This window comes from Peromyscus californicus, unplaced genomic scaffold (genome assembly GCF_007827085.1).
Source record: "Peromyscus californicus insignis strain IS unplaced genomic scaffold, ASM782708v3 Scaffold_5__1_contigs__length_169319896, whole genome shotgun sequence".
Classification (NCBI taxonomy): Eukaryota; Metazoa; Chordata; class Mammalia; order Rodentia; family Cricetidae; genus Peromyscus; species Peromyscus californicus.
In genome coordinates, this window is record NW_026294573.1 from 26442823 (window position 1) to 26466196 (window position 23374).

Consider the following 23374-nt stretch of genomic DNA (forward strand, 5'->3'; position numbering starts at 1 on the left):
AATGACCTCATCAGGAAACTGCACATCTCTTCACTGAGTACCTGCTCGATGCCCAGGAGAGATCGAAATACAGGCAGTATCAGAGTTTGAATATGGCCAGTGTGTTGAAGGCTTGGTCCTCAGGGTGGAGCTACTGGGAGGTGGAAGAACCTTTAGGATGGTGTGCTGGCCAGTCTTACGTCAGCTGGACACAATAACTGGGGTTATCTGAAAGGAGGGCACCTCAATTGATTAATACCTCCATAAGATCCGGCTGTAAAACATTTTCTTAATTAGTGATTGGTGGGCCAGGGCTCAGCCCATGGTAGGTGGTTCCATCCCTTGGCTGGAGGTCCTGGGTACTGTAAGAAAGCGGGCTGAGCAAGCCATAGGGAGCAAGCCAGTAAGCACCACCCCTCCACAGCCTCTGCATCAGCTCCTGCCTCCAGGATCCTGCCCTGCTTGAGTTCCTGTCCTGACTTCCTTTGATGATGAACAGCAATGTGGAAGTGCAAGCCAAATAAACCCTTTCCTCCACAACTTGTTTTCTGGTCATGGTGTTTCACAGCAGCATTAGAAACCCTAGCTAAGACAGAGGTGGAGCCTGGTGGGAGGAAATTAGGTCACTGGCTGTGCTTTGGAAGGGGAATGTTAGGACTCTGTCCCTGCCCCCATCAACCCCATGGCCTCACACATATTAGGTCAACCCTCTACCATTGATCCATAACTCTGGCTCGGTGTGGGTGTGGGTGTGTGTTTCCTGCCTGTCATAAGATGAACAGCTTGCTCCCGGCCACCATATGCAGCCTCACTGCCAGCCCCATATCAACAGGAACACAACCGGTCGTGGACTGCAATGTCTGCACCTATGAACCGAAGTAAACCTTTTCCCCTTTGAAGTTGATGGTTTTAGACATGTTCTCACATTAATGAGAAGCTGACTGACAATGAGAGAAATGGGAAAGAAGCCCAAACTGCAGGCCTGGGGAGAAAGTTCAAGGGCAAAGTGATCCCCAGCAGAAGGCTGGAGACAGTGTTTTCTGACACAGGGAAATGAAGGGGCAATTCCTCAAAGCCATGGCCTGGTTACTGAGTGGGAGGCCTGCCTCCTGTGCTGGTGTATGTGGTTTTTTTCTTTTCTAGTTTCATCTCCTAGTTTCTCCCTTTCTGGCTGAGGTCCTTTGAAGGCCTGAGTGGAATCCATGATGGATTTACAACTGACAGCCGCCCTCACACGAGATTTGTTCACATACTGAGAAAACTGCATCTGACTCTTAGGAGCAGGGTGTGGGTGTTGCTTATGACTGTTTATTCTCAAAAGGAACATCCACCATTTTATAGAAATAAGTGCTTATTAATATTAAAAGAAAAAAAAGCAGAAAAGATAAAGGGCCCAACACAATCTAGCAATCATCATTCTTGACAGCTGACATACAAAGAGATTTGAGGATCACCAGATGAGACCATAATTCCATGAAATGACTTCACATGAACCAGATCATGCTGAGCATGCTTTTAATGGAAAAAAAAAGTTTATGTTTTCTTTCTAGAATTTACATAAAAAAAAAACCTCAGGTAAAAACAGAGGTATTGTTGAACCTTAGATGATGTCCTTAGCGTTGAGTCCTTTTAAAAGTCTTCTAATGCTTAAAATATGACATTGGACACACATAGTGAGGCTTGTTGTATAATTCTTAGCATTCAGGAGCTGAGATAGGAGGATCATACATTCAGAGCCAGCCTGGGCTACATAGTGCGACTATCTCAAAAAGAGAGAAAATATTTATGTGTACATATGCATTATTTATGAGTACTGGATGCCAGGGACACATTTAGGACACGTTTTCTCATCACTGGGCATCCGTGCATGACAGCTCCCACCAGAGACCTGACTGTGCACAGGCTGGTGTCGTTCATCTTTGTCCTTCAGCCTTTTGCTAAGACTCACCTGCCTCCTCCCATCCCCATGAAGGCACTGAAGAGAATTCAATGTTCACCTTTACCCTCACTTTTAGGTAGCCTGGATATCTGTAGATACTCAGCAATACTCAGTGCCCACCATTGCTACATATCATCTTGACACCCAAGGTGTCCATGAAGGGCTTTGGGCTCCAACAAGTTGAAGCATATATCTGTAAACGCCAACTGTGAAAGGTCCCGCCCTGGATCAAACCCTTAACCCTGCCACCATCCTAATCTTGTAATACTGATGTTAACTCAAAAGAAACTCAATAGAATGGGAAGAAAGGGTGATTGGGGGTGAGAAAACATGTTTCCATGTATATCTCCAAGCATAAAGACGTCTAACAAAGCCTCCCTACCTCACTCCATATCCACATTCCCAATACACATACACACATATATACATACACACATGTATACATGTGCATGCACACACATGCACACATCACATGCACACACAGCTATGTATGCATGCATGTATACACACATACATACATGTGCATGCACACTCAGAGTCTTTTTTTATCACCTATATTACAAGGCAGTGGTTTTAGAAGCCCACTATGAGGAGGAAGGCTCTTCTCAGGGGACTGACTTAGAGAACTTCCTTTGTGTCTTCCTGTCCATCATTCTTCCGGGAGCCATCCACAGCATGAAGTTCAGATTTGTGCCCACCACCTTCCCACCAACCCTTTTTGGGGACTGTTGAAGGTGTAGAGAGGAGGGTAGAGCTGACATCACCCTGGCAGGGCCACCCCGAGTCCTTCCATGTGGTATGAGCCACAGACTCCGAACGCCTTTCCCATTTGGACCTTAAATCGAAGAAATGAAAGCTTCGGACCACTAGCAGAGCAAAGGACAGTGCCACACAGATGTAAACAAAGCTGAGCAGCAGCATGGGAGACAGGCCTGACCACAGAGCTGCAAGACCTGTGCTCCAGCCATGCAGCGAGACCTCACTCCTTGTGCCCACTTACATAAGTCAGGATCTCATCTGCTCTTTTCTTTCTTTCCTTTTGTTTTGTCTCAAGCCGGCTTGACTTGGACTTCTACCTCTTAAAAAGGGTTAAGCACAGATACATCATGGTACCCCAGAGGCTGGACTACATGAAAATTAAAAGTGTGTATGTGCGACAAGAGCCAAGGTAAAAGGAAGCAGAGAGCACATAAACTGGGAGATTACACAAGCCATGCGTGATCAGAAGAAGCACTTACGTGTCAGTAAGTGAGGAGGAGAAGACAATGGGCACGGACACACAAACCCTGCAGGATGATCAAAATGTAAAAAGCGGGGCTGGGGGGACAGCGGAGAGGTACAGCACACACACATCCTGAGTTCTAGCTCCAGATCCCATGTTGCAAAAGGGAAAGGGCTGGGCAAGGCTCGCATGTGCTTGTGATCCCATCCATGGGGAGGCAGAGATAGGTGAATCCTTGGATCTCATTGGACAGCCAGCCTAGTCTACTTGGTGAACTGTGGGCCAGTGAGAGACCTTGTTTCAAAAAACGATGAAGGGGGTAGAGGGGCTGGGGAGATGGCTCAGTGGGTAAGTGCTCGCTGCACAAGTTTGAGGACCTGAGTGCAGACCCCTGGCACCCCTGTAAAAGCTGGGCACAGCTGACTGCATCTATGATTCCAGTGCTGAGAGGCCGAGGCAAGAAGATCTAGAGGCTTTGCTGGCCACCCAGTCTAGCCAATCAGCGAGCCCCAGTTCAGTGAGACACTATCTAAACAATAAAGTAGAGCTGGAGAGGTAGCTCAGCAGTTAAGAGCACTGGCAGTTAAGAGGACTCAGGTTCAATTCCCAGCACCCACATGGCGGCTCACAACTGTCTGTAACTCCAGTTCCAGGGGATGTGACACTCTCTTCCATGCCCAGTGTCAGATGACACTGTACAGATGCAGGCAAAACACCCACACACATGAAATATAATAATAAGAGTTTTAAAAATTTAAAAAGGTATGATGACAAGTGACAGAGAAAGACACCTGATAACAACCTCTGGCCTCCACGTGCATGCACATGAACATGCACGTCCACATGTGCACACACATGCATCCAACACACAGGCACATACACCTCACAGGGCCATAAGAAATGAATGAATGAGTAGTGGATGGCACCTGAGGAATGACATCCAAGACTCTCTCAATCTCCAGATGCACGTGTTCACACATACGTGTAGAACTGTACCCTCAAATATGCATGCACACACATGCACACATGCACACACACATACACACACACACACACACACACACACACACACACACACAATTTTAAAAAGCAAAAAAAAAACTATGAAAGCCAAATCTAGAAATTCAATCTTCATTTATGACATTGGCAAATATCCAGAACTGGCAAGGGTTAAGGAAACCCAGTTTTGCAGTTATTAAAATAAAAGCCATGACTGCAGAGGACGAACTCTTGACAAATTAAATGAAAATGATCAGTTACCTCAAAAGCACACATCTCCATACCTTTGCCAATTCGATTAACCTTACAATGATTATGCAAATTGAACCGGTAACCTTAGAGCTCACTAAAAGGGGGAGGGCTGGAGAGATGTCTCAGTGCTGAAAAAAGTGTACGGCACTTCCAGAAGACCAGGGTCTGGTTCCTAGCACCCACTTCAGGAGGCTCACAATTGCCTGTAATTTCAGCTCCAAGTGAGGCAACGCCCTCTTCTGATCTCTATGAGCTCCCTCAGACACATGGCACAGACTCACACAGACAGACAGACAGACACAGACACACATAAATAAATAAATAAAAATAATAAAATAAATCTTTTATTTTAAAGGAAACTCTCTAAAGAGGAGTATCCGGGACTAGATAGATGCACTATAGAATTCTACTGTTTCAAGACTTATTAAAATAACCCTAATTCTAGTAGGAATAATCTCTTCCAGACAATGTAAAGGGGAAAACCCCTTCCAACCTCCTCTGATGAGGCCAATATTACCCTGCCACCAAAGACAGTACAAAAAGCAAAAACCAAAGACCAACAGCATCCCAAATGCACATCAGCCCCTGAGTCCTGAGCAAACCATGAGCAAAGGCAAGTCCACAGCCTGTAAGAGTGATCAGACACCCTGAGCACAGGGGTTACTTGAAGAAGGTGGGGGCCATTTCAGTATTTGAGAACAAGTCATCGGCACTACCGTACTGACAGGCTGAAAGAAAAAAATGCATTTGGCTATATCAGCTGACGCAGAAACAGCATTTGATAAAAATTCAACATCTATATTTATGACCTATGTTTGTATGACATATATGTACAAATATGTGTGTGCACAAGTAGAGAGAAACTTTTTTCAACTTTATAAAAACCATTTGCAACATGCCCAGTTAATGTCGTTTCATGGTGAAAGACTGAATGCTTTTCCCTAAGATTAAAAACAAGGTAAGGATAGAGCAGCCCAATCAGACAATATGCAAAATAAAGGAAGACTCATTTACCAAAAAGGATACATAGATGGCAAATAAGTATGGAATGATGATGACTATTTTAGCAATTTATGGAAATGCAAAATTAAGACTCAGTGAGAGGGAACCTACTATGCTGTTTTCCTAAACCAACATAACTCCTTAGTGTGTTTTAAATGGTTTTCTTATACCCACAGGTAAGTGCAGCTCTCACACCTCACCACAGAAACTTCTCACTGCAGCAGACAATGACGGTTACAGAGATCTGCAACTGGTCAAAATGCAAAGAAGAAATGACTGCCAGACGCCCGACCCCAATGGACACCTCGAACCACACAGTGCCCACACCTGCAGCTCAGGGCGACTCTCCAAAGAGTGGGCAGTAAGACCTGCTGTGAACAGTGTCTGTCTTCTACACAGGACAGGGAGGCTGCACCCATGAAATCCCAGCCATATGACTGCCTAAAAAAGACCTGCATAATGACAATGTCAGCTGACGTGCCAACGTGGAAGAGAGAAATTTACAAGGCCTCACTCTGAGAGGAAGAACAGGGGTGGGGGGAGGTGGGGGGTAGGGGGCAATCAACAGCTGCTAAGAGAGGGAGATCGGTTTGCTCAAGGAATTCACTTGGTAGGTTATCCAATCCAAAGTGGTCAGCAACACACGTATATATGAACAACACTAAATAGACATAGGTTGTGTGTGTGTGTATACATACATAGGTACATATGTGTGTGCGCATATATGTATGTATATATATATATATATATATATGCACACACACACGTAACAATAATAATCAAAGAAGAGGTCATGAATTTGAAAGGGAGAGGGGAGACATGTCAAGGCTTAGAACAGAGAGAGGGATGGGTAAAAATGTTGTAAATACTCACATATGAAAGTCTTAAAATAAAAATAAAAAGACCCAATGAGATACGGGCGTCTATGTATTTATACAGCTAAAATAAGATCATGGCTTATGCGATACTGGGAATATGAAAACATAGTTACTCTGGAAAGAGTTTAGCGGTTTCTTAAAAAGAAAATACTCCCGTGCACTAATCACACAACGCAGCAACTGCACCCTTGGACATTTATCTTGGAGACATGAACTTATATCCACACAAAAAGCTGTGTGTGGCTGTCCACAGGAGTTTCGTTCATAATAGGCCAATTCTGGAAACAGCCTTAACATCCTACGGTAATAGAGACCTGGTTAAACAGCCTGTGGTGCCGACCCACGGAATGCTCCCCACCCCACGGAATGCTCCCCAGCAACAGAAGGGAAAGAAAAAACTGAGCCCTGGAGCACAGTGGGCACACCCCCACTGCCTCGGGCTCAGTGGAAAAGACAGTGACCCTCAGGAGATCACAAAGAGTGACACTCCATTTGTGCAGCTCTCATTCTGAAGGGGAGGGGAACGCTAACTGGCTCTGATCCCCAGGTCCTATTCTCTCAGGTTACCACTTCCTCCCAGTTCATGGCATCTGGGTCTCACATACCCAAGCTGGTCTCAAACTCTCCATGTACCAAGTCTGACCTTAAACTCATGATCCTCCTGCCTCCACCCCCCAAGTGCTGGGATTACAGGAGTACAATGGAAATGAGGGCTTGGTGAGGCGATCTTGAAATGGCCGAATTAGTGAAGAAACAGATGAGCAGGTTAGAGATGGTGGGAGGAAGAGGGTGGGGTGACCATGAAAAGGGTGGCCCTGGGCAATTTTTGTGTAATGGAATAGTGCTGCGTCTTGGTAGCTTGTGAGGGTTAGACTCTTTTGCCATAAAAATGACACCGAAGCATTAATGGTGGGTTCTGTCTGGACCAGTCTTTCTAGGTTCTTGGTATCTTGCTCAGACAACTGACAAAGTAAAAACAAATAGCAAAGCAGGAAGGGGGTTTATTCTGAAACAAAGTGGGAGTACAGGGCAGGTGTGCAGAGTAGTGGGGGTACAGGGCAGATGTGCTGCAAGAGAGCAGCAGGTGCTGAGTGAGAATTACAGGACCTGGTTACTTTCCTTGTGAGTCTAGGAGGATAGTTTGTTGCTATGAGTGAGTTACACGTGGTAGTGAGGTGTAGGATTGGCAGACTTGGATGATATAAGCCACTGTTCACTGTGTATGGATTTCCCATAGTGCATTATGTTTAATCGTGTGCTTGCTATAAGATGACAAACAGGGAATCATCCCTAAAAGTCCACTCAGAGGACACAGTTTGCCTTACCGTGCACGCATCCCAAACCAGCCTAGACTGGATCAGCCCACTCCCCTTAGTTTTCAGATATACTTGGCCACAAAGGGGCAGTTACTAGAGGTTGATGAGGAGCTATATAATGGAGTGACCTGATTGCTTTCTGTGGTGAGTAGGTATGTGCAGCTCAAGGCAGGTGGCATCCCAGTTTGGTAATCAGATTGCTTGGAAAGGAGTGTGTGTGCAGATTAAGCCAAACAGGGTACCGAGTCCCTAAGCTTTCCTTACACCTGCCTGCCTCAGAAGTGTACACACCTGTTCCATGAACGTCAGCCTCCTGGCTTTCATTTTACTCCAGTCATGTAAGATGTAAGTCATGGACATGTCTGAGTGAACAGAAACCAGGGCCTCTCTGTCCCATCTTTGCAACTTCCTAAGAGACCATCACAGTGCTAGTGTCTTTTTCTGTTGCTCAGGTAAAACACCTTGACAAGAGCAACTTAAGGCAGCAAGGATTTATTCTGTCTCACAGCTCAAAAGCAGAGTCCATGGTGGCAGGGGAGTCCAGGCGGCAGGAGCTTGAAGCAGCTGTGACATCATACCCACAATCAGGAAGCAGAGAGCAATGGATGAATGCTCAGCCCACTTTCTCCTTCTCATTCAGTCCAGGACCTCAGCCCATGGAATGGTACCGCCCACAGTGGACATGTCTTCCCACTTCAATCTATCCAATCAAGATAATCCCCACAGGTGCACACACAAAGGCTCATTTCCCAGTAGACTGTAGATTCTGTCAGATCAACAGTGAATACTAACCAGGCCAGTAATTATTTCAAAATTAAAAGCTAAAAATTACATATGTGGCTCATGTTTTATTTCTATGTCATTGAGACTTCCATTGGATCTGATCTAAAATTAGTCTCTCTGGATTGGACCTTGAACTTTTCAGGTCCATGCCGCTCCCTTACAGCACCACCTGGGCTCTCACCGGAAATGGACTGGCCCCAGAACCACAGCCAAAGCCACAGATCTCCACTCACTTGGACTTTAGTTTCTTGTGGATTTTCCCACGTATCAGAAACCCTGCCTCACCCTCTATGGTGGCATCTGCTAGTGACAGATTTCTGCTGAGTCCTCACCACCAGTGAGGCTCAGCCACCAACTGGCTCTGATCTCCTGGCTCCACCCCTAGGGCCCTTGTTTCTTCTTCCTATCAGTCCAGTTCACAGCAGCTATCACTGATCCCTTGAATGATGCTGCCAGGTCCATTTCTCAGATTCAACCTGAGTAGAGCCTTGTCCTTCAGTGACAAACAGTGAGATTATTTTTTAATGACACACAGTATCGCAGTTGTTAGGAATCAATATGAAATGTCCTCCATGGGCACATGTATTTGAATACCTGGTCCCAATGTAGCTGTTTGAAAGAAAATGACCCCCAAAGGGAGTGTGGCACTATTAGGAGGTGTGGCCTTCTTGGGATGGGTGTGGCCTTCTTGGGATGGGTGTGGCCTTGTTAGAGAAAGTGTGTCACTGTGGAGGCGGGCTTTGAGATCTCATATATCCTCAAGCCATGCCCACTGAGACAGTCTGCTTCCTGTTGCCTGTGAGTCAAGATGTAGGAATCACAGATCCATCTCCAGCACCATGTCTACCTGCACACCACCATGTCACACCATGATGATAATGGACTGACCGTTTGGAAATGTAAGTTACCCAATTAAATGTTTTTCTTTGTAAGAGTTGCCATGGTCATGGTGTCTCTTCAGAGCAATAGAAACCTTAAGATAGTCCCTAACTGGTATGCAGGGCCCAGCTGTGTGACACAGGTAACCACAGGCTTCTGGAGCCAGGCCTCGGGGGTTACAACCTAGTCTCACTTCCGGTCTTGCTTCCTGCTTCCTAATCTACCAAGGTGTGAGGAGTTCAGCCATGCTCTCCTGCTGCCAAAGACTCTGCCATACCTTTCTCAACATGACGCACTGTGCCCCTTTTAAAAACCCTGAGTTAAAATGAATCCTTCCTTCTCCAAGTTTCTGCTGTGCTGTGGTGTTTGGCTACCACAATGAGAAAGGCAACCACCACCGTGGGGGAACTTCCCCATTGCCAGGGCTCTTCTTGTGCACCAGGTGTCTCTGGGAATGACATTCCTCCACTGTGTGGAAACCGTGAATCTTGGTCCCCAAGTTAGCTCCAGAGTGCTTCTGTCCTGTCACTGCACATGCCTAGACCCTGGCTCCTTGGTACTTTACTGACACAAGCTGAGAATAGCTAATGTACACTGTCAACAAACAATTACAGTTTTATCACTTGCAATATATGGAACTGCGGCTTGCTACGCATTTCCTCTAATCGGGCATTTACCAGCGCTCTGCTGCTTCCCAGGGATGGTAGATAATTCTAGCATGGAACACTCAAAGGCGCTAACACTGGAGCAGGGGAGAGTTAAAGCTCCACTATTTGGATACATAAAGCATCCTTTTCCCTCTCCCTCTACTCACCCATCCCCTCTGAGGTCAACGCTGGACCAGCTGCTGACTCTGAGGCCAGAGGCACGCCATCGTGTTGCCTGTTGGAAAGAGGGGGTCAAGCTTGTGGTCCCTCTAATCCTCTATCCAGAGTTAAAGGCCATACTAAAAGGCTGAGAGGGTCCTTCAGCAGCAGCAGCCACAGTTAGTAGCAGCACGTGGTAAAATGCAGGCAGGAAAGCTTAACCAAGTCACTGCTGGGATCAGTCCTGGACACTCGAGAATGTTCCAGGTGTTCTATACATGAGCATGGCCAGACTTGCAAAGCCTCTGCTTCCATTTCTCTCTCTCTCTCTCTCTCTCTCTCTCTCTCTCTCTCTCTCTCTCTCTCTCTCTCTCCCTCAAACACTCTCTGTTTGTGCAATCCTGTCCAGAGTAGCCAGAGCCCCAGAAACTAGTAATTTCCAGACCTCCAAATACTCTTAGTTCAGAACCCACCCACAGCTTTCTACAGTACTTAAGAGTCAAGAGCAGAATCCTCGAGGAAAGCCACACATCTGCCTGACCCATCCATACCGTATTTTCTACTCCAATCCCTTCCTGGCCCTGATCCCTCCCATCTTCTTTGGCCAGGGGCATTTCCAGTGTTAGGGGCAATGATCTGTATTGGTATTGGTAATAAGGGGGTACATTTTTTTATTTAGAATTTGAAGACAACAGTGAAAATGACTCTAAGATCACACTTACCACCATGCATGCACAAACCAAATAATGTCAGTGTGCTTGCTCTTCCCAGTGTCTCTCTAGTCCCCATTCCTGTATACCACTGACTTCCATTCCTTCAGTGTCCATGCCCCAGCCTCAAGATACTCGCGTGTGCTGCTTCTTTTTAGAACATTCTCTCATTCCCCTCCTCAACCCACAGCTGTCATCTAACGAACTCTTCTTCTTCTTCTTCTTCATTCAAATCTCATCACAGTGTCTCAGCATCACTTCTGGACAAGGCATCTGGACTTTTCAGACTAGTCTATTCTACATGCATAGGTCCCTGCAGAAGTCTGTGAAATTCTCCACCAAGCATCTTTGAATTTCTATGCTTGCCTCCCAGGCTCAGGGGAGTGAAGCCCTCTCAGCCTTGCTGAGGTCTGGCCTGGCTGTGACCCGGGCTTTATCTGTTGAAATTTAGGGAGCTGGGACGCCTGTTACATCTTGGAGGGAGCTCTTTTTGCCAAATTCTCCTCTGGTCCCTTGCTGCAATGATACTGGACCTTAGTCACCTAGGATCCCTGGATTATTCCATGAAACAGAAAGCTAATAAGCCCTTTCAGAACACACAGGACTAGAAAGAAGTGAGCTTCAGTGAATTTAGCCATTGGGATGGGGAGGTTTGCCCGCACAATGTTTTCAAATGGAGCTTTTAGCATTACCCAGTTCAGTGTGGCCTAACAGATCAAGGGACATTGAAAACAGAGTCTGGAGTCAGACACAGTGGCTCATGCCTATAATCCTGGCACTTCGAAGGCTAGGGCAGGAGGACTGTTTCAAGCTCAGAGCAGTCTGTGCTACACAGTGAGTTAAGGCCAGCCTGAGCTGCAGAGTGAGAAACTGTCTTAGAAATCCAAAACGAAGAGTTTGTCAGAGTTCCCAAGAGGACAGCGTCACTGGTGTACATGCCACATGGGGAGTCAGGAGTCTACGGAAAGCAGAGGGCTCAGGGAGGGTGGGGCCAAGGTCTTTATTGTGGCTTCAGTGAAAGACAAGATGAGACCGAAGCTTGCTGGGTCAGGACCCACTCCACAGGCATGATGCCAGCCGTGGGATCCAAGCCCTGGGGTTTCACTTGAGAGTGCAGTAGATCAGGCAGTTGGTTGTGGAATGGCTGCTTTGATAAAAAGCATGGTTCTGGTTTTTCTATCTCACATCAGCAAGCCATGCCCCTCCCGCCCAAGATGTCAAAACATCAGAAAACAAAAAGTATGATTAATGATCACATCATAACCTGACCTCTCCTGACCCAAATCCCGTTGTTTATTTTTTTTTTCCAAGCACTAAACCCGGGCATCAGAAGATGCTTACTGAGGCTGTTTTATTCAGGTCAGGTCTTCTGGAGCAGATTGAACATGCCATCAGTATTCTGCTAACCTGTAGGTAGGCTTTTAGATGGATGGATGGATGCATGGACGCATGGATGCATGGATGCATGGATGCATGGACGCATGGATGGACCTACTATGTGGCATTTCTATGGACAGCCACAAAGTCTCACAAGTGTCTGTCCTAGCGGTATGGCCACCAGGATGGAGTGGACCTTAGATGTGGGCTGAGGAATTCAGTGACTTGCCAGAAACACACTTATCCTTGGAGGCGGAGACAGGAGGATCTGGGGTTTACCAATTCGGCTAGCCAAGTCTCCACTTTTGGGGTTAAAAAAAAGTGAGAGCCCCTTTCTTTAAAAACAAGTGGAGAACAACTAAGGAAGATGCCGAGGTTGACCTCTGACCTCTACGGAGTGAGGTTGATATCTGAGATGGATCTCCACCATGGAGTAGGCTGAGACACCAGGACAATGCAGACAGTCTTGGTATGGCCTTCCCCAAAATACTTAGGAAAGAGAGACTTTGTAAAATATATCATAAAGAGGCGTCCGAAGAAAGTGCTTGGAGAGTAGAGAGGAAGCTGGGGTTGCTGCAGGTTTAGGGGGCAATTAAAGCAGTGGGATATTGTTCAGTGTGGGAAGGCTGGGAGGACCCGGTACCTAGCAGCGCTGCTCTCCGACACAAGTGTCAGGGTGTTCACTAATTAAACAGAGACTTGGGGCTGCCGGCCCCGGACTTTTCAGAAGCAAACAGAAACAAAGGGCTTCTGAGGTTTTAATAAACTAAGGCAGGAACCTGGGGAGATCACTCAGTCAGGAAAGTGCTCGCCTTGCAAGCATGAGGACCTGAGCTGGATCCCCTAGAACCCGCATTAAAAAAAAGAGGAAGAAATTCAAGCATGGTGGCACATGCTCATCGTCCCAGGGCTGTGCAGATGGGGGCACACTGGCCTGGGTTAGCCTAGCCAAATCCACAAGTTGTAGGTTAGAAAGCCCAGGTCTCAAAAAACAAACAAACAAAACAAACAAACAAAACAGGTAAAAAGCAACTTAGATGCCTGAGGTTTACTTCTGACCTCTTGATGCATGTACATACATGTGCTCAAGTGCGTGCGCGTGCGCGCACGCACGCGCGCACACACACACACACACACACACACACACACACACACACACACACACTCTCGCGCGCGCACACATCCGCACAAACTTTTCAGGCAGGAATGGATTCTACACATCAACTCTCAAACTCTACCAATTATAGACTCTTGAACTCTTCCTGGATTCTGTGTGCTAGGGTTCTATAGAACCCTCTCTGGGGCCATGATGTGCCCAGGGAAGCCAGGTCAGGGATTCCAGGCTGTTGGTACACTGGCCGTGAAAAGGCTGTCGCTCAGAATCTTGGGAGTCTTCAATCCTGAGCAGCTGTTTAGAGATCTGAGGCCCCATCAATAAAGGCCCTTGTCAGAGGGCCATCCATGTGTATCACTACCCTTGATCTTAAAGAGCCCAACTAATATAGAATTATCTAGGACTAAACAGTAATATAGCCAATTGGGCCTTTATTGAATGGTTCTTATTTAAGGCTCTTAGCACATCAAACAATGATATCCAAAGAAGTCACGTCAATTGACCTTGGGAATAAAAGAGCAAATGTAAGTAAATCTGTGAGACTGACAGTCTGGGCAAACAGTGTTTTGATTTGCCAGCAGCCCTACACCAGACATCAGCCACTAGTTAGATACATAAACCATTAAGCTAAAAACAGAACTATCATTATGGGTATCATCTAGTAATTTGCAGGTAATTGATGGACATTAGTCATAATCACACACAATACACAGACCCCCTCCTACACCCCTAGAGACTCGTGCTCTCCCTGGAAACTCCCATTTGCATTTCATCAAGAGCTTCTCAAACTGGGAAACTTAGAAAAAAATCAGGCTTTCTGTGCATTTCTGTGAGACCCTCTTGGAAAGGACAGAGTCAGGGAAGGCAGGCCACAGGGGTCGGGGGATTTCTACATCAGTCAGGAGACCACTGACACTGTCGCTCTTGGGGTCCTTAAAATGTCTAGTGATTACAAGAGAGAGGAGCTGGGTCTGCTGCTGCTCTAAGAGCTGAAGACTCTGATGCTGCTGATTGATGTACTGAGATTCTTAAACTCCCATTTTCTCAAGGTGAGCTGGCATTGGCCTGGTTCCTGCTGAAAAGACAATTGAACCCCCAAAGACTTTCCTCCAGTGGATCCCTGTCTCTCCAGAAGATACCCTCTGGTTCTGGAAACCTCTGTGTTCAGCTACACGGGTGCACATCTGTTTGGAGAGGCTGGGATACAAACAATAGGCATGTTTGGATGGGAGTAACAGCAGTTTCTGAGTCCCTGTGTACACTCCTAGGATGTGTACTGGCTTCAGAGCCAAGAACTGGAGTCAGAAAAATGCCCACCTGCTGAGGTCTAAAAATAGGGAAGCAGTGGTGTACGGGCAGAATGCAAATGTACCAAGCACAGTGACTTTCAGAGCTGGGGTGTTTTCCAGCAAACTGCAGCTCCTGGGCCTGCCAACTGTGTGCCAGGCCATGGTGCCGAATGCCATTCAGGGGTGTGAACACATTTCCCTGGGAAGGTGGACAAATCAGGCCCCATATGAAATTGAGCTGCGGCTCCCAACCATCATGACAAGGTCCCCCAGGGTGACACTGGGAATTTACAATGACTGAGATAGTCTGTGTCTCAACCAGCATTGGGTACTGTCCATCAGCACTTCTCTTGGGAATTTAAATCAATGGGTTGGAGGCTGCTGGGGAGTGTGGCCTCATCATAAAATTATGTTCCATCACATAACAGATCTGTGCAGAGCTGTGGACTTGGGCTTTGGTACGACATGAAATAGGTGTCATGGGATATTGGGTGGAACAGAGTAGGGGGCTGGCAGTCTTTAGTTCAGTTCCAAGAGTGCAGATTCTGAGCAACAAGTACTTTCTCCCTCTCCCTCTCCCTCTCCCTCTCCCTCTCCCTCTCCCTCTCCCTCTCCCTCTCCCTCTCCCTCTCCCTCTCCCTCTCCCTCTCTCTCTCTCTCTCTCTCTCTCTCTCTCTCTCTCACACACACACACACACACATACACACACACACTCTCTCTCTCTTCTCTCTTGTGTATTGTGTGTGTCTGCGCGTGCGCGCGCGTGTGTGTGTGTGTATTATTAGACATGGATATAAGTTTATATGTGTGTACATGTGTGCAGTATCCAATTAGTTGCCTATGTGAGTGCACACATGTGGAAGTCGGACATGGATATCAGATGTCTCTTTCTATCACTCTCCACCATATTCAGAATTATTGACACTGATTTACTTTGCAAGGGGAGGTAAGTACATGCCATAGGTACACATGTGGAGGTCAGAGGACAACACACAGGAGTCGGCTGCCTCTTCCCACCATGTAGGTCCCGGGGAACAAACTCAGGACATCAGACTTGGTGGCAAGTGCCTTTGTCCACTGAATCATCCCACTAACCCTCCACCGTATTTCGTGAGGCAAGGAACTCACTAATTTGGTAAGGTGAGCTGGCCAGCAAACTCCAGGAGTCCTCCTGCCACTGTCTCCGCAGAGCTGGGATCAGGCATGACAACCGTGCCCAGGGTTTTACATGGGTGTGCTGAGGCTCAGAATTTAGGTCCTCAGTCCGTGCATGACAAGCACTTCACCGACTGAACCATCCACCCAGACCCTGGTTATAGCTATTAAGAATGCAACTGCAACCTTTCATCTTTCAATTTGTATTTATTTTAGCTGTTATAAAGTTGCTAACACACACACACACACACACACACACACACACACACACACACACACATCTGGTTCTGACTATTTAATATGTGGGGCTAACAGACTCCTCTTTTGACCTGTGGAGCACCATGAGACAATGGCAGAGACGCTACTGGTACCCTGGCTGAAGAAGGCTGAGGAGCATTTGCACTGATGTACTAAGGCTCTGAGAAGTCCTGCCGCAAGGATAAACAACACAGTTCAAACAGCAGACCTGCAGGACTTTGGCATGAACAGTCATATTTTTGGCATCAACTTGGGAAGCCTAAGCAAGATGTGGCCTGAGATTTGCTCTCTGATCTGAGATTCGAGAAAAAGGCCCGAAGCTGACCTATTCCCACTGGTAACATTTAGTAATTTATGCTCGTAGTCATTCATGCAACAAATATTCACTGTGCGCCTGATTAAATGTCATGTTCTATGCTTGCTTCTGAGGGTGGATATTCACAAGCAGTCAGGGTCCCTCCAGGAGTTCATCCTCAAAGGGAGGTATTTACAGGGCTGGGGAGGTAAATTGCTACCCAAGCATCAGGATCTGAATTCAATCCCCAGCACCCACATACAAGTAGGTGTGGTGTGCCTGTAATCACAGAACTGAGAAGGTGGAGACAGATGGATCCCCTAAAAACACTGGCCAGCCAGCCTAGCAATTAGCAAGCTCCAGGTGCTGTAAGACATCCTGACTCAAAAAGTAAAGTGAGGGGCAATAAAGGAAGACACCTAATGGCAACTTCCGCCCTCCACACATGTACATCTGGGCATGCACACTCACATATACATGTGTACACACACACACACACACACACACACACACACACACACACACACACACACAAGCATTTACATCAGTGTATCCAAAATCCAGTCACTTCTCAACACCACATTCCCATCATCTTGGAGCAGCCCAGCCCAGCATCTGCTCTCTCCCGTCCTTGTCATCGCCTGCTAAGGGGTCTCCTTACTTCCCTTCTGTGCACCTATGACCATGCTCACCGCGGTAGCATGGTAGCCAGCAGCACCCTCTGAAGTCAGAGCATGCCACTTCTCTGCTCAGGACTTTCAAGGCCTTCCCTCTGATTTGGAATGAAGGTGCAGGTCTTCACAATGACCTAAAGGTCTCTCCCCTCCCTCCCTCCATGTCACAGTGGTCTCTCTTTGCTCACATTCTAACCACAAAGGGCCATGGCTGCCTCTCAAACACCCTGGGGCAGTGCCTGCTGCAGGCCCTCACACCTACTGCCCCCACAGCTTTCTGCAGCCATCTTCCCGAGCTGTGTGAAGCTGGTTTCCTGATCTTCTGCAGACACGATGAAGACATCCTCCTGTCTGTCCTCTGGCTTCTGAGCTTCCTATTCTGTGTTTTCTCCAAAGCAGTGACCAATATCTGAAATGTTCTCAGACTGATCCTTACTACACTTTTTTATTACATTTATTTATTTATTTATTTATTCATTCATTCATTCATTTATTTATTTATTTATTGCGTGTTGGGGGAGATGATACGAGCATGTCACGTCATAGGACAATTTGTAGTAATCAGTCTTCTTCCACTTTGTAGGACTTGGGGTTGAACTCTGGTTGTCAGGTTTGGAGATGAGATGAGTCCCTTTACCCTCTTAGCTATCCATCTCACTGGCCCTCATCCTTACCTTTACATACACTTTACCGATGAGCACACTGATCTGTAAGGACAGAGATTCACCATTGGCTTCACTGCCCTGACCTCAGCATTGAAAACAGTGCTGGGCACACCAACACAGTTGCTAATGAATGTTTTTACTGTTGAGGACTCTGTCATCATGCCACCCAGGGTGTGCAGTGTTAGGTGTACCCAGGGGGTCTGCATTGATCTAACAGGGTAGTATCAGGCTACCATCTAAATGGCATGGGGAACCACAGCAAGAAAGGAAGCACACTTCAAGCCAAGGGATGGTGCACCGGGAAGGGGAGAGAAGAAAGCCCAACTTCCCATGTAATTTATGAAATTGTTCCACAACCAATGACAGGAGAACAAATGGCGACAACCAGCTGCTCATCCTCATTTGTTTACCATGACTGCTTAATTACCAGCCTCCCCAAGAGAGGGGATTATTTTTTTGGAGCCTTCTGGCAGATGTAGACATTATTCCCTTCCACAGGAATCTGAAAAACTGGCCCAACATCTGGGACAGAACCTGAGGCACGGGAGCCATGAGAGAAGGACAGTGAATGGGAAGAAAGCTTTGATAGAGAGAGGCCATTATGGTCCAGAAACCTGCTACCCCTGCATCTGCCTCCCCAGAATCACACCCAGGGAGCATCTCTCACTAGAGAAAGGGAGATGTTCTTTATCAGGCCTGCCACTGAACCATGCATCACCTCGGGTGCTCCATGGGACAGGCAAAAACTGGTGGTGCTCTTGGATGGTCCAGCCTACGACCTCCACTATCCAGAAGAGCTCTGGGGGATGAGGATATATCTCAGTGGCAGAGCACTTGCCCCTGTGCACAGGGTCCTAAATTCAATCCCTAGCACTAAGAAGAGCAAGCAAAACAGAAGAGCTCTAAGGTTTTCTTCCCTGTGAACCAGAGAGACACAAACAGCATTGGGTGTCCAAATACTAGTGAATGGCCAGGGGACTGGAACATGTGGAATCTCTGTCATTCTAGGAGAGCTCAAGATGCTGTGGAGAGAAGGTGGTGGGCTGCACAGATGGAGTGGAACAGATTATTCCATCATCTGCCCTTGGACCACAAGTTTCTTCTCGTTGATCACCAGAGTAACAAGTCTTTTCTCTGTCCTACCAGCCAGCTCCCAAATAATGACATTTGGAGACTTATTGTTATTTATGAAAGCTCAACCTTAGCTTATGCTTATTCCTAACTAGTTCTTCTAACTTAAGTTAACCCATATCTATTAATCTATGTTCTTTTACACGGCTCAGTTACCATTACTCTATATTTCTCATCCTGTTTCCTCTGCATCTGGCTGGGGACTACCCCTTTCTTCTTCTTAGAGTTCTCTCTATTCCTCCTGCCTAGCTATTGGCCATTCAGCTTTTTATTACATCAATCACAATACATTTTCACACAGTGTACAAAAATCCCACAACACACCAGAGCTTGTTCTGAGTGACGTTCTTGGTTCAAAAAGACTGAGTATCCCTCATAAGATATCACTGTGCAGGTCCATGAGAGCAATTCCAGGAAGGACTGACTCAGAGTCGAGACCTTTCCAGGTAAGAAGCACCTTCAAGCGGCAGCCTAGATATAAAGAGGTTGAGCAGCAGTACGCTTGTGCCTGCCTGCCTGCCTGCTTGCTGGCCAGCACATTGACCTTGCTGCTACCACTGCTGCTGCTATCCTTCGCTGACATCAACACTTGGCTTCTTCAGCCTTCCACTGATGACTGATGGCGCTCCAGGAACCCTCCAAGTCTTCAGTATCAGGTTGGGACTGTCGAAGTATCCAGTCTTGAGAGTGAGCAACTATCATGTTTTCAGCCTCTCTAGCGTGCAGACAGCCATCGCTGGGTCACCGGCTTAGAGTTCACCAAGTAGCTAGGCTAGTTGCCAGATCCCCCAAGGAATCTTCCTGCCTCTTCTTCCCCTGAACTGAGATTATAAGTGAGCCTTTGTGGCACCCAGATCTTTACCTAGGTTCTGGAGATCAAACTTGGGTCTCTGTACTTATACAGCAAGCATTTCCTGACTGAGTCATCTTCCTAGCCCTTATATTCCAACTTTATGAGGCCCAGGATACTGAGAAGTTTAGCGAGTCATTATTCTGGCGTGTCTGTGAGGGTGTCTCTGGATGAGGCTAGTATCCGAATCAATAGACTGAGTAAGCACATTGCCTTCCCCGGAGTGAGTGGGCCTCATTCAATCTATAAAAGGCTAACTAGAACAAGAGGCTGAGAAAGAAAGAATTCACCTTTGGACTATCTTCAGCTAAGACATGAGTTTTCCTGACTCCGGATTGAGTTGTGGACTGGATGGATCTTCACACCACCCAGGTCTCCTGGGTCTCCAGCTTTCCAGCTGCAGATCTGGGAATGTTGTGCTTTTATAGCCACATAAGCCATGTGAGAATAAACTTCACATTGGTTCCCGCTCTTGGAATGTGTGATTCAGCCCATTTGTATGTATTACCTGTGGAGATTACCCAACTTCCTCTGTTGGACAATATAACCTCTGTTCTGAACAAGGACGTTGTTCCTCTGGCTACCTTAGTGTGTGCCATGCCTACCTAATACAGAGCCTGGTACACAGCAGTTGCTCAAGAAACACATGGGAGACAGAATTAAGGATAAAGAATTATAAAAAATAAAGTGTTTCAAGAATGAGGACAATGACGGAACCTGCTTGGTGGGGGCAGGTTAGAGAACCAAAAAGGTCAACAGAGTTGGTAATTAGGAGAATGTGGAGACTCATTCCAGACCAGTGTCTGTGGATCCATAGGATAAGGAAGCATGTGAAGCCACTGAGGTCAGACTGCTGTCTCAGAAGTGGCTTTGAAAGGGGGCGGGTCACTGGGAAGCTATTCTTCAAGCAAAGTTGTTTTGGTCTCCTAATTGGAACATGCTTATTCTTGCTTTTCTCTCCTGCCCATCCCTTCCAGTGGCTCCTCTCAGGGCACATACCATTAATCATCTCTCATTACTTTATTTTTTTAATAGAATAAGCAAGTTCATGGGTGTCTGATATGCATTCTCTTGGCAGGATAATAATTGACACCGTAAGTGACCTCATTAATCAGCAGGGACAATTAGAAGGGGGTAAGTGGAGGACAATTTGCTAGGTAGCCTGTCTGGGAAAGAAAGAAAGGTCAGCATATCTCTGAGTCAGACTAGGACACTTCTATGGGTCACTGAGTCCTCATTAGTCCCCTTTCTTGACCCCTCCAAGACAAATGGGGGCGGGGGGGGGACAAGAAAGTTCCAAAGAAAGGTTAGAGTGTAGGGACACAAGAGGTTCAGTATGGGTTCATTGTTATTGCAGGGTTCTGTTACCCAGGAGAGGAGACCACCTCGCTCCCCTCCCTCTTTGTACTTTTGCCTTGTTCTAGTGATTTCTGAAGAGGCCAAGGGAAGAACAGCTTTGGTAGGTGAACTTCTCAAGGCAGAGGCGACCTCTGGAGAGTCCTCTGTTAGGGAGGAACTGTCTCTGCAGACGCCCATTCCACCTGCACTTCTTTGCAATTGTATAACTGTACGGATAGGGCAAAATTGTTTTCTTTAAGAAATTATTTATGGGCCAGCAAGATGGCTCAGCAGGTAAAGGTACTTGCTACCAAGTCCAGTGACCTGAGTTCAGTCCCCACATGGTCGAAGAAGAGAACCTTACTCCTGCAAGTTGTCCTCTGACCTCCACATGTGTGTCATACCATGTGTGCACATGAACGCAAGCATATATGCTCAAGAACACACACACACACACACACACACACACACACACACACACACATCAATCAGTCAATCAATCAATCCAATATACTAAAATGCCTTTTAAATTTTCTTTATGTGTGGGTATGCACAAGCATGGGTGCACATTATGTGGAAGCCAGTGGCTGACATCAAGTGTCTTCAAGAGCTCTCCACTTTACTTGCTTTTGAGACTGTGTCTCTTGCTGAAGCTAGAGTTCACTGATTTGGCTGGCCAGCAAGCCCCAGGGATCCTCCTGTCTCTACCTTCCCAGCACTAGAATTCTACGCACATGCTTTTTTTTTTTTTTTTTTTTTTTTTTTTTTTTTGTTTTTGTTTTTTAACATGGGTTCTGGGGACTGACCTCAGCTCTTCAGGCTTGCAAGGTAACCATTTTAGCAACCGAGCTACCTCCCCAGCCCTCATACCGTTTCTCTGTCCCTCAGTCTGATGGAGGACACCACATGGCATGGCAGGCATGTCCCACATCATATCTGGAAATGGGTAAGGCACACTGGTCCCCTTGTGTCTCACATAAAGCCAGAAGGCATGCCTTGCATGGCTAAGAGCCAAATCCAACAAGTCCTATTCAGTTGCAATCTAGAGGGCTTGCATTTAAAGCAGGTAAAAGCAAACTGTGGTCTCTACATCTTAAACCCAAACAAGAGGAGCGCTTTCCAAACAAGCCAGTGCCTGGGAGCTGGGTTGACCCTGTGAGACTTGGAGCTCTGAAAAAGCTTGGGAGACCTTAGGACTCTTCTCTAGGAGTGTCCTTCAGCAAAGACTGATGGCTCCCCATCTCTCCTCACATTTGTCTTCTAAATGTTTTTGTTTCTAAGTCACAAAGCACAGGAAAGGAGAGGCAGTAACATAATTTGCACCTGTGTGTCCAAAGGCTGCCAAGAAAATGAGCATCACAACCCAGTGGGAAACCCTGGGTAGCTCTCTCTCCTGTTGGCATGGTGACCCGGCCCTTCCTGCTCTCTCTGCTGCTCCTCCCCTAGGTCGGTCGGCAGCTCTTAGTTCAAACACACAGGATCAATTAACAGACAAGGGAAAAGCCAGTGGCCAGTTGGCTGCCAGCTCTGCAGTCCTCTAGAACGTTGTGGTTCCGTTTCCTGTATCAGTAATCCACTAAATCTAGACTCTTCCCCATCACTCCCCATATCTGGACTGTGCCTGCCGCCTCATCCACCCTGTCATCTCCCACTTCAGTTTCTCCTGGAGGTCTCACTTGAGGGACACCCCCTAGTCAGTGCCATCCCTGTCCCTTCCGTGTGCTCTACCTCTGCTTCCCCTGGCTTTGTGCCCCTCCAGACTTCACTATTGATTTACTTCCTTCATGTTCTGCCTCAAAACCTGGAGCTTTCCAAGATCCAAACCTGCCCACTTCACTTCTGGGTCCTAAAGACCAGGCCAAAAGCCTGGAAAGGGGGAGTACTTGAAAAAATATTTGAGAGGTTTGAAGTTTAGTGTGTTACAGTTAAGGAAACTGTCAGGCTTTTTGTTTTTCAGTGGAGCAAGCATGTGTGTGTGTGTGTGTGTGTGTGTGTGTGTGTACGAACGCAGGCACACATGCATGTGTGTGCACATGAGTGTGGTAGCCAGAGGTCAAGACTGAGTGTCCTCCTAAGTTGTTCCCCACCTTTGAACCTGCCACTCACTGATACAGCTAGTCTGACTGGCTAGCAAGCCCCAGGGAGCACCCTGTGTCTGCTCCCCAGTGCTGGATGATGAGTGCATGCCACCACCCTCGGCTTTCACGAGAGTGTTAGGAACCAAACTCAGGTCCCTGTACTTCTGAAGCAAGTACTTAGTGGCTGCGCCATGTCTCCTGTAGGGTGCTTGGTTTGGGATCTGGCTCAGCTGTGTGACCTTCGGTGAAGTCCTTAACATTGATTGCTGTGGCCCATGGCTGGTTAGAAAGGTGAATAATGGCATCCAGCTCCTAGAATGTTAAAATGACCCAGTGACTTAACACCGATTAAAATGTTGGGAATGCTGTCATCTGGTACATAGA

The 23374-nt window shown here is 46.9% G+C and overlaps 1 protein-coding gene across 1 annotated transcript in view; it reads right to left on the minus strand.

The window, feature by feature from the left end:
- Window positions 1–23374, minus strand: part of Csmd2 (CUB and Sushi multiple domains 2) — a 573936-nt gene that overhangs the window by 451307 nt on the left and 99255 nt on the right.